Genomic DNA, 8,818 nt, shown 5'->3' on the forward strand with positions numbered 1-8,818 from the left:
TATATATATATATATATAACTCACACAAGCTCCACCGCATGAACTTTGAGGATTTAGGTGCAATTTATATCGTTCCCCATCGTGTGGTTTACCTTAGTTGGATCTAGCTGATATTTTGGATGTACGGTGGAAATGGAAAGGCAAACCTGATAGACAGAATGGATTTCACATACATAATACTATCGTCCCCCACAGAGCCGGGATGTTTTACCTGTTGCGTACAACAGGCGTTGTAGAGGATTTCCATGGGAAATCATGTAACTCACCATCCTATCAATACGAGTGAGAACCAAAATAGAAAAACCGTGGAACAGCAACCGTTCATTGCTCCTCATTTATATTAGAGAAAGTCTCACGTCCAACTGGTTGGACCATAATTTCCGTTCCACCCATCAAATAACTTCCAACCTATCATTTGCATGTAACATCAAATCCTTCCAATATGTTGACCCCATCATGAGGATAAGCTTATGTAAAAATCAGCCCTATCCACACATCAAGTGGGCCATACCTTTGGAAACAATGTCTACTCATTGATAAATAACAAAATACAACTTTGGTCTACCCATGAGTAATGGAGCTGATACTTTCACAAGATGATCTCATGATGTAGCCAACCTATTGGATGGATTAGATGTCACACACACATGAAATATTAGAAGTTTACGTTTATTAGTTTTTGGGCCATTGATTCGAAAGCCTAGGATCTTCCAATGTTGAAGATTTTCTATGGGGGCACTTTTATTTTTGAATTTAATTGAATCAACGGTTTGGATCACTGTATTTGACTCAAATCCAACGGTTCTGGTCCCAGCATATAGTATAGCAATATATGGGGATGTATTCCAATAAACCTCAGGACTGTTACTGTTCCGTAAGCGTTGGTGTACTTCTATCTCCCACCGTATAATAATGGTGGATGGGAATCATAAAGCATGTGCATCCAAATGGACATTTGAAAGGTCAATGTTTGAAATGCTTACTGTACTGTTAAGCGTTGGTGTACGCCTATCTCGCACCGTATGATAATGGTGGACAGGAATCTTAATGCATTTCTATCCAAATGGACATTTGAAAGGTCAATGTCTGAAATGCTTATATATTGCCAGGATCTGTCGTTAAATTACAACGGTTGAATGTGTAACTGCTGCGGGGCCCACTTTGAGCTGCTATTAGAGCTGATCACGGGGCGATTCGACTCAGCAGACTCGACCCGTCTGACTCGTTGAGACTCAACTCGACGTGAATTGAGAGGGTGAGAACCGAGTAGACGTTGTCCAATCCAAACTCAAACCGAGTCAAGTTTGGGTCACCCAATGACTCGACTCAACTCGACCCGAAAACCGACTCAGTATTGACTTGACTCGATCCGAAACCTGGCTCGTACATTAAAAAAAATAAATCCAGATTTGATGTTTCAGATGTGAAATGTTGTGTAGTTGATGGAGAAGCTGCAATTTCTCCGGATGCACTTAGGTTCTGATCTATGATTTAGCCTAGGGATATCCGCCGCACCTGACCCGTCTCGTTGCTGACTCGATTGAACTCAGTACCTGTGACCGGGTCAGACCGAGTCTAGGTTAGTCCAGGTCAGACTCAGACTTGGATCGGGTCAGGCATGTTGGACTCGGCATTGAGTCAGATTGAGTTTGGGTCAAGTCTATTGCAAAACCGGGTCGAGTAGGGTCAGTCCTAACTCAGTCCGACCTGACTCGATGCCCATGTCATCTGGAAGATCAACAACATAAGCATTGTCATTAATCTTTCGGAAGATCGGTGGGCCAATTTTCTTGTTATCCAATTTGTTGTACATTTCGGTTGGAAATCCTTTTTTGCATAGATGGACCATAACTTGGTCACCCACCTCGAACACATTTTGTCACCGACGTTTGTCGGCTTGTTCTTTATACTTATCGTTTGAGGCGTGTAACTTGGATTTGAGCTCTTCATGAATGCTCATGATCTTGTCTGCCATATGTTCCACTGCAATGCTCATGCCTGAGAGCTTGGGCAAAGGGACCAGTTAAGTGTGGCAAGGCATTCGACTATAAATAACCTGGAATGGGGACTTCCCTGTCGAGCGATTCACCATGTTGTTGAATGCAAACTCCGCTTGAGACAAGGTTAAATCCCATTGCTTCGGCTTTTCTCCTGAAACGTATCAAAGGAGGTTCCCTAACGTGTGATTCATGACTTCAATTTGCCCATCGGTTTGTGGGTGGTAAGCACTGCTGAACTGAAGTTGTGTACCGAACTGATTCCATAAAGTCCAACAGAAGTGGCTAATGAACTTCGTATCGCGGTCAGAAGTGATAGTTTGGGAACCCCGTGTAGCCTTACGATCTCTATGAAAAATAAATTCGCCACGTGCATCGCATCAAGGGTCTTCTTGCATGATATGAAGTGTACCATCTGTGAGAAACGATCTACCACCGCGAACATCGAATCCATGTCATGTTGTGTTCGTGGGAGACCCAATACGAAGTCCATTGATAGGTCCTCTTAAGGGCCGTCAGGTACAGGTAACAGTGTGTAGAGGCCCGTATTATGAGAATGCCCCTTAGAGACCTAACAAAGATGATAGCGCTTCACCGCTCTACCCACATCACATATTAACTATGGCCAGCAGTACTGTTCTGCAATAAGAGCTCGCGTCTTTTTCCGTCCAAGGTATCTGTTAAGGTCACCATCATGGAGCTCTTACATGATCTGCTCCCTCAGTGAGCTTTTGGGGATGCACATTTGATTCTCTTTGAAAAGGAACTCATCTTGCATATCTAGGTCATTAAGGTGACCTTCTTGGCATTTAATCCATGAGTTTTTTAAGTCGTCGTCGTCGGCATATATGTCCTTGAGGCGCTTGAACCCGACAACCTCGCTGCTCATAGTGACTAATAAAGTTACACGGCGACTCAGTGCATCAGCCACTTTGTTCTGCTGCCCAAACTTATTTTATCACAAACATGAATTCTTGCAAAAATGAAATCCACCTAGCATGCATACGAATCATGTTAGTTTGACTATTAATTAATTTGAGAGCTTGATGATCTGTGTAAAGAATGAACTCCATTTGAATCAAGTAATATCGTAATGCTGTAGTGCCTGAACCACTACATACAATTCAAGCTCATATGTCGACTACTTTTTGTGTGCATCACTAAGCTTTTCACTATAGAAGGCTACCTGCCGACCTTCTTGAGACAAGACTCTCCCAATCCTGACATATGGAGCATCACATTCAACTTCAAATAGTTTGTCGAAGTTGGTAACTACAAAAACCGGGGTTATGGACAACCTATGTTTAATTTTGGAAAAGCTCATGTTGGCTTCATCAGTCTATTGAAATTGTCCATTCTTCACGCAGTCTGTAATTAGAGATATAATGGTGCTAAAATTCTTCACGAATTGACGATAAAATGTCGCTAATCCATGACAACTTCGTACCTCATGGATGTTTGTTGGGAATAACCATTCCTTAATGGCTTTTACCTTTTCCTCATCCACTTGAATGCCCGTGGATATCATGACAAAGTCCAAAAACAACAGACTATTGGTCAAGAAGCTACACTTCTTAAAATTGAGATATAGTTTATTTTCAGTGACCACTTAAATGGCCTTCTTGAGGTGTTCCATGTGGCTTACTTCTTCTTGACTCTATATCAAAATATCATTGAAATAAACAACAATGAACCGCCCAATGAATGGTTTTAGAAATTGGTTCATCAATCTCGTGAATGTGCTAGGCGCATTCAAAAGACCGAAGGGCATGACCATCCATTCATATGACCCCTTCATTGGTCTTAAAAGCCGTCTTTCACTCATCACCCCGCCTTATTCGAATATGATGGTAATCACTCCTTAGTCTAATTTAGAGAATAATTTTGCACCCTCAAGCATGTCCAGTATATCGTCCAGCCGTGGTATAAGAAACCTGTATTTAATGGTGACTTTGTTGATGGCCCGGCTATCGACACACATGCGCCAACTCCTATCTTTCTTAGGAATTAATAGAGCTGGTACGACGTATGGGCTCATGCTATCTTGAATAAGACCCTTACGGATCAGTTCCTCTACTTGCCCCTACAAAATTTTGCATTCCTTCGGACTCATCCGATAGTGAGGACGATTGGATAAGTTAGACTAAGGAACAAGGTCGATATGGTGCTGGATATCTCACATGGTAGGCGATCCATCGGGAAAGTTATCAGGCCAAATTTCTTTGAATTCATACAACAAAGGCTTTAGCCTTTTAGGGATGATAGTAAGCTCAAGTTCCTGTCCTTTTATAATTAATGCATAAGCCTATCTTGTTTCTTTGGATTCTTCCATGAAGTCCCATATGGTTAAGAGAGAATGACCTTCCACTTTAGAAGTCTTGGGTGACTCTTCTGAATCCATAGGGGCTAATATGGTTTTCTAGCCGTTCTTGACGGAAATATACACGTTATCTCGCCCTTTATGTGTAGTATCATGATCGGATTGCAATGGTCAACCGAGTAGTATGTGACAGGCCTTCATATTAACTAAGGCTGAAAGTTGGGCAGCTTCAACCTGACCGACTCATGATTGACCCGACATTGAGTTGGACTTGGGTAGGATGTATCGGGTTTGGTCTCGGGCTTGGGCCATAAAACAACAACCCGATAAAACTTGGGTTGGGCTCGGGTTGAGGTCTCAGGTTGCCTGACTCAACCCAAACCCGATTAATATATAAATTCCTTATAAATTAATTATAATTAAGTGTGGATCATTTGTGTTGAAGGCACAGTAAATTCCAATGTCATCGGGTTTCATTGGTCCACGTCATTTCCGATAACTCAAGCTAACAAGATACGCCAGGTTTCTCTCTCCTAAATAGATTGTTTGATACACAATACGACTTTTAGAGGAGTAGTTGTCCTATATTTTAGCTTATTTGTTTAGAAAAAATGAACTTATTTATGATAAATAATTACATATATAATTAATACAATTATAGGTACAAAAAATAAGACGTGTATTGAAAATATAATAGACTAATGTAATAATGAAAATATTACCATATATATACCCGACCAACTCGGCCAACCCGACCGAGCACACTTGGGTTGGGCTCGGGTTGAGAATTCCCAACCCGATGATGGGTTTGGTTGGGTTAGGGTTAAGGTATAGGAACCTTGGGTTGGGCTAGGGTTGAACACCAACCGACCCAACCCAACCCAACCCGCCCGACTTTCAGCTATAATGTCAACCACATTGCATATACTACTTTGTTTTTATAATATTTACCAATAAAAAAAGATATGGTGTACTGTTCAGTTACCTTCATTTTGCTGACCTTCTTAATCCGACCGATCGTATGTGGAGAGGGATGACTCTTTATCTTTAATTGCAGCTTTTCCACCATGACCTTGGAGACGATGTTCTCGTTGTTCCCACTGTTAATGACAACGTCACAAACTTTTCGATTCACCGTACACCTAGTTCGGAAGATGTTATGTCATTGTGGGTGTATTTTTTTTCCTTGGTGCATACAATAGTCGCCTCACGATGAGCGACTCACCATGATTATGTTAAACCCAACCTGTCGCATCCGCCCCATCCTCTGTGGCGTGCTCTAGTTCCTCAACATCTGGGTCTTCATCGGCATTTTTAGCATTTCCATTATTAATGGCGAGGTTTGCCACTTGTCACTGGGGACAAGTATTTGATAGGTGACCTGATTGGCTACAACGATATCAATTGTCGGGTCTTTGCCGAGGATATGAGTTTAGTATCCTGCTTAGACCAGCAGTGATCGATATGCCCCTTTGGGGCCTAACTTGCCAGCTTCCTTGATTTCAGTTCATGGGTGTATGAGGTTAAGTACATGCTCCTACGGGCTCATTCCCTTTAGGTTGCGAAGCTCCTTGGGGCGGACCTGTCACGGCAACCCTAGCGGTATGATAGATTCGTGTGTTGAGACATTCAAGCTATACTTTCGCTAGAGTAGCCAACTTGATTGCATCATTCATCGTCTAAACAGACTGCATCTGGACCAGATCATATATCATCATACGCAATTCATCGTTGAATCGGACGACTTGCTATGATTCAGTCTCGACCAAATCGTTACGCACCGCCAAGCGTTAGAATTCTTCTGTGTAATCTCTCATCGACCGACTACCTTGCCGACAATTTTAGTATTGTTTAAATAATACCCCGATCGTATTTGCTAGGGAAGAATCGTGCTTGTAGTAGCTGCTTCATCCGTTGCCATGTGTGGATTAGTGCCTTCGTCTGTCTCGTTTGTGTGAGTTGTAGTTGCTCCCACCAAGTTGAAGCTCCACGCTTCAACTTGTGGGCAACAAGTTTGACCTTTTTCGTTTCAGGGATTTCCATATAGTCGAAGAATCGCTCAACTTCAAAAAGCCAATTGAGGAAGTCCTCAATGTGAAGTTGACCATTGAAGCTAAGGATATCGACCTTCATCCCGAACTCTCGATTTGACCGATCTGCTTAATCACCGCCTTGTCTGGGATGTTAGAGGAACATGTCATCGACCCCATGGTCGCTGGATTCCCCTTCCTTAGGAATGATCCTTTGGTTCACTGTTGGCACCATCCTACGATCAGGGCGATTACGAGTTCTAGCAATTGCTGGTGGAGGATCACCGCCAGGAACATGTATGGAGTTGCCCTATGGCCTCCATCATGCAATCGATGGTAGCCTGCAGCCATTGCATGACTAGCTGCTTCTCTCGTTGCGCTGCTTTGAAAGCCGCTGCTGTTAAAAGATGATTCCATTGAGCACCATCAATGAGATTGTTGCCTAACCCGTTGTTAGAAGAAACAAATCCGAGGAAAAGCCTTACTCTGTTACCAAACTGACGCATGAAAGGACGTGTTAAGGTCTAGCACCGTCTTCCTCAAGGGACAACAGTTCCAAATCCACGGAACTTCTTTGGACTCCTCACAGAGATACCTCAAATCCATGAGGAAAAGAAGAAAATAGGAAATAATTTCTAAAAATTCGTAAATTGATTAATGATAAAAAAAAAAAAGGGCTTACAACCCTTTAAATAGGAATACCAAACCTTGGAAGAAGTTTTGGAATTAAACTACGATTGAAACTCCTAGAAGTCGTGACTTACTATAAATAGTAAACTAACTAGTTATAGACGGTCATGATTTCCACTAAACCTCATGGTTTTCGGCCTAAAATAGTAAGTGTCCTATTTGGCTCAACCATGATATTCTCCTAATTATTCTAAGCGGTTTTCATGTCGGATGCAACTCCTAAATCCCAACGGATGAAGAGTTATAATCAAACTAAAACTTATTATAAATAGTAAAAATGAAAATAAATAGGAATTTCAACCACCGATTTGATAGAATCTTGCAAATTCAGCGTGGCAACCAAGCGGGTTGGGTGGCTAAAGTAGCTCGTCCTACCCTATAATCATAAATGACATGTCGATAACTCATTCCGGTTTACAAGATACATCCGTTTTAAGTTCTGACAGTCTGGATCATTTCAGCCTCCAAACGGGTCTTTTCTGGTCCATCTTGGCCATGAAATTATCCGTGACCCGCTCTACATCAGTTGAGCTTGGACAGACATCGAGGTCAGGTCCTTTGGCAAAAATAAAGTACAACAGATGGATTAGATAAAACACATACATTATGATGGAGCCAACTGAACCTTGAATCACACGAAATCCAAGTCAACCCTAATCAGACGGTCAGGACTGGTATGACCGATGGTTCCCATCTGAGATGCACTCAACAGACAGCAGTGAGATGCAATGAACCTACGTCCATTCATTGCAACGAAGGAAGTCAAGAATTAACGAGAAAAATGAGAAGCACGTTATTCACCGACCTATTTCTGTGTAATGACTTTTACCGTACATATCAAGAAATTTCTCAGGTTATTGCTTTGATACTTGCATGGCTGTCCATGACATGCACTTTGGACCTAATGAACGGCCTAGATCAATGGATTGGATAGTCCAAGTGTCCCAATGCAACTAAATACTATTCGGTGGAGGCCCACTTCGGTAGCGGTTGGTGCTGAAAAAGCTCCATAGCACCACCACAGTGGATATATTATATATTATATCCACCTTGTCCATTGATGTTGTGAGCTCATTTTAAGGTACGAGCATGGAAAGTAACGAGGATAATGATGCCGACCGTTGAAACCTTCTTAGGGCCCAACGTGATTTTCCATCCAACCCGTTCATAAAGTCGCATAAACCTGGATGAAGGGAAAACATAAAAATCAGCTTGATCCAAAACTTTTGTGGCCCACAAAAAGTTTGCAATGTCAGGCATTCAATCCTCATGGTTTCTTGTGGTGTGGTCCACTTAAGCTTTGGATCTGCCTCATTTTTTGGATGATGCCCTAGAATGAGCTGGAAAAATGGATGGACGGCGTGGATAAAAATCATAGTGGGGTCCAATGAGCTTCACTGGCACCTATCACAAGGGAATCCGAGTCAACCCTAAGTCAGACAGTCTCGGGACTGGTATGATCGATGGTTTCCCTCTGAAATGCAGTGAACCGACGGTTGTGATATGCAATGAACCTACATCCATTCGTTGCCACGAAGAAAGTAAAGAATCAATGAGATAAATGAGAGACACGTTATTGACTGGACCTATTTTTGCATAAATTATTTTGACTGTACGTATAAAAAATCGAATGGTCTATATTTGTCATATTGTTGCTTTGATGCTTGCATGCTTACTGATGAAATGTGCTTTGGACCTAATGAACGGTCTAGATCAATGAATTGGACAGTCCATGTGCCCTAACGCAACGAAATATTACTGGGTGGAGACTCGGCTTCGGT

Source organism: Magnolia sinica, chromosome 1 (genome assembly GCF_029962835.1).
Source record: "Magnolia sinica isolate HGM2019 chromosome 1, MsV1, whole genome shotgun sequence".
Lineage (NCBI taxonomy): Eukaryota > Viridiplantae > Streptophyta > Magnoliopsida > Magnoliales > Magnoliaceae > Magnolia > Magnolia sinica.